This window comes from Crotalus tigris, unplaced genomic scaffold (assembly GCF_016545835.1).
Source record: "Crotalus tigris isolate CLP2741 ecotype Arizona unplaced genomic scaffold, ASM1654583v1 scf7180000024437.13266115, whole genome shotgun sequence".
Lineage (NCBI taxonomy): Eukaryota > Metazoa > Chordata > Lepidosauria > Squamata > Viperidae > Crotalus > Crotalus tigris.
Genome location: NW_024100606.1, coordinates 3061892 through 3065991, shown reverse-complemented (window position 1 = coordinate 3065991; position 4100 = coordinate 3061892).

Sequence of the window (4100 nt, the reverse complement as noted above, 5' to 3'; positions counted from 1 at the left end):
TGAGGCGAGAGTTTTAACTCTTTCCCGCCCTTCGTCTGTCTGGCCGGAGGATCCGCATGCAGGCTCACAGCCTTTCCTAGCGACCGGGAAAATCGATGGTGCCGCCCGACATCACCCCAAAAAATAGCCCTCTTGAATTTCGGGGAGCAGGAAGGGCAACTTCGGGGAAGAAAACAATAAATAAACCATGACTGGTTGATTTGCGCCCTGCTACATAATTGGCAATTTTTGCAATTATATTTATAAAATAGGGGATAATTATTCCAGAAGTAATGTAAGCTGCAGTAAGACCCACACTTACGCCATTCCCACTTCAACAAACTTTCATTCTTCAATGAAACAATATCCCTTCCTTTGATAAGGAAAATAAGGTCATAGCACAGGCCTGGAAGAAAGGGGGTGTGGCTTAAAAAGATGGCACTGTTTACCATAATTTACTAAAAGAAAATATAGTTCGTGTAGTAAACTTTTTTTATTTGAGTGACGCATTTGAAAAGACTCGTGTAGTATCTGATTTGGATTCCCACTATATCAGAAATATACTAAGCAGCATGAATCCAACCATCAGCAGATACCCAGGAAAAGACAAGCAAAAGAGAATTGTCATCTTTAGAAACACCATAGAGGGCGAAAATGAGGATCCAAATCAGAAAGAGCTATATAGCCCTCAACCCAACACACGGATATGCACACATCCCTCTGAGTAACTTGAGGAGACACCTACCGAGATTATTTCATCTTTTAAAGGGATAAAAATCCATTTCTTCCAGCACATTCTAAATGAATATAATCAGAAGAGGTTTCACAGTTTTTTACTTGTGCAAACTTTTACAGCTCCCATCCAAATACAATGCAAACACATGAGATATTCCATTTTTAAGGTTGACTTCAAGTATAGATGTTGAATTCAATTGAGTCTAGCACAAAATCAGTCAAAGATAAGATATTCATTCATGTACCTTGGCACACACTATTTTACAAATGGATTTTGTTCATGCAGGGAAACAGCACCATCTTGAGGCCAGAGACATTTATCTCCCAGTTGTGATCCATATTTATCTGGCTTTTGTAACAATTCATTATAATAGTCATGAAAAAACAAAGAATGAGAACTTTGGACATTTAGAAGGATGCAGGCAGTGAACACAAGCTTTCACAGTGGAGTAAAAAATCACAAGATCAAATATATTTCAATCAAGAATATCAATAAACAGTAGAAAATAATAACAAGAAGTTAAAATATATTTTAGGAAGGTCAAAAAAAAATCACAGGAAAATTAAACAAAATTATCCAAATGTAATAATGTAAGAGTTCTAAGAAAGGGAAGTGTTAGAAGAAAGTGAAAAAATTGTGCTTATAACTGCTGTGAAGAATATAGAAATCCAATCCATTGTTTTTCTTTTCTTTCTTTTCCTCAACTTTGTTTATTTACTTATTTCCTGCCTTTTGTTTTTACAAATAACTCCAGGTGGTGAAAAACACTTCTTTCTCTGGTATTTTTCCTCACAACAACAACCCTGTGAGGTGAGTTGGACTGAGAGAGAGTGATTGGCCCAAAGTCATCCATTGACTTTCATGGCTAAGGTAACATTTGAACTCAGTTTCCTGCTGTCTAACTTGGTACCTAGCCACTAGATCAAACTGGCTCTTTTTGCTTTCTCTTTTTGCTTTTTTCTTTCTTACTTTACATTAGTTTGTACCAGTTTTTAATCTTTTTTAAAGGTTTTAATAAAAGTTGTAGTTTTTTTAAAAAAAGAAAAATATTTCCCCAACCCTTTACAAGCAGAATTATAGAATGACAGAAATATTTATAGGAAAACAATATCTAGGAGCCAGTTCCAATAGAAAAAAGAGATATAAAAAGCAGTAAATCAGCTGTCATATAGGAAAGCAACAGCATAGATGAAATGTCATTTTGAAGCTTCACAAAAAGAAGCAGTCTGTTGGTTAAGAATTCTATGTCAACCAGGGGTGCTCACACCCCCTGGAGGGGTGCAAGAATATATCAGAAGCGTTCTAGGGGTGCGGGATGTAGAAATGGTTGGGAGCCACTACTCTATGTCAACAAATACAGAATACTTTGACTAGAAAAGAACCTTATAAATGTATGAATATATGTAGGGTATATCAAAAGTTTTGTTGCTTTTTTCAGTGAAAATGATATTGAACTCTAGAATGTTCAAATATGAATCAAATGAGAAAAAAAGTGTTTAGAAGAAGGACAGCCAATTTGAACATTTAATGTAACACATAATAAATTTTCTGTAAGACTTGATTTTTGGAATACCCTATATACATCCATACCAACATAGGGGTATTTAAGAATATACCAAACTTTGCATTATTTCTTCACACAATATATGACATATATGTAAATGCAATTCCAAATGCGCAATACCAGATTTAAGAAAAGATTGAGAGACACAAAATAAGATAGCTAGTATAATATACTTATAGATAATGTAAAGAGCAAAACAGAATATGTTTGTTTTGTCTTCCTTGACTGTATAGATCATGACACAATAAGAAACATAATATAACATGTGCCAGAACATCTGTGCAACAGACAATAATTTACTGGATGGATAAACAGTGTTTCACAATAGGGAAGGAAATGAGATAATAGTCCCTACAGTGTTGTCAATATTGCCTCTGCATGAGTCTTTAGAAAAATATTGTTTAGACTGCACAAATATGTTTTTATATAGCAAAAAAACCATAGTTATGTACTGTCTTAAAGAGATTGTATCATCCGCATACCTCAGATTATTTATGGTTCTTCCCCTAATCTTCACATTAATATCAAGCAGTTCCAGATCTAATTGCTGCATGGTAACTTCAACATGCAGATTGAGCAAAAAATATGATAAAATAATCCCTGTCTAGCTCCCTTACTGATTCTGAACCAATCTGTGTCACCATAAAATGTTCTCACTGTTGCCTCCTGATCAGTGTACAATGTTCTGATGAGTCTGATCAAATGGGTTGGAACACCAAGAGCATGCAAAGCCACCCATAGCTTATTGTTTTCTACACAGTCAAAAGCTTTTCTGTAATCGATAAAGCACATATAAAGATCCTTCTGATATTCACAAGCCTTTTCCATAATCCATCTAATCTTAACAATGTGATCTTGAGTGCTGCACTTCTTTCTAAAGCCAGCTTGTGAATCAGGTAACTCTTGATCAATAACATTCTGCAGCTTACAGAATTAAAACGTAAAACATTAAAAAAAAACTACCACTGAGAAGTCCCCAAAAGTTTCTATCCCATTATTTCTTCACTATGTTGTATCTTCAGTTCATATCTTTCAAAGGTAATAAAATCAGAGTCAATACAGTGCAGTTCCTGGGCAACAGTTCACTCTCTCTCTTGACTTTGTACCTCCTTTTAAATATCCTCATTGATACACTTGCCCAGTTACTAATAAAGATACCATGCAGTTAATTTTTTTAATACAGCTGCCATTGCAAGTTTGCAAAATACAGTAGTGGAAAAAGCATACAGAACACTAGCCCTTCTCTGCCATTTAGTAGCCCTCTGACATTTTGCAGACAAGATAAGGTGGGCCCAAAGTTCAATTGCTTCTATTTTATTTGACATAATATACAAACATGTTTGCTTGGCATTCAGCATAAATTTACAAGGCTCAAAATATTCAATTTGGTAACACTTCCCCCTTGCTTTTGCTAAACAAAAGAAACCAATACTTTTCATTCAAATGAATAAATAAGATGAATAGTGATTCCATGGATTTTCTCTTGCTATGACATTCAAGCTCTTCTTATATGTTTTACGCCTTTATTTACAAGTAATTCACGAGGTTGGCAATTCTATATTTTACAAGAAACATTCAGGAAACCACATTTGCATGTGTGGATTTCGAATAAACCCAAGAACAGACTCATTAAATGGAGAAAAAGAAGATCTTTCCCAGGAGGAGACGCTGGCAGGCCCTTTTTACGGAGTTGCAAAACAAAACATGCGGCGAAGCACAAGATAATAGAGACGTCTGTAGTATCAAGACGGGGGATCTGCTTCTGTTGATTGGCTGAGGTGAGAGGCGTAACTTTCTCGGCAATGATTTGCTGAATCCCGC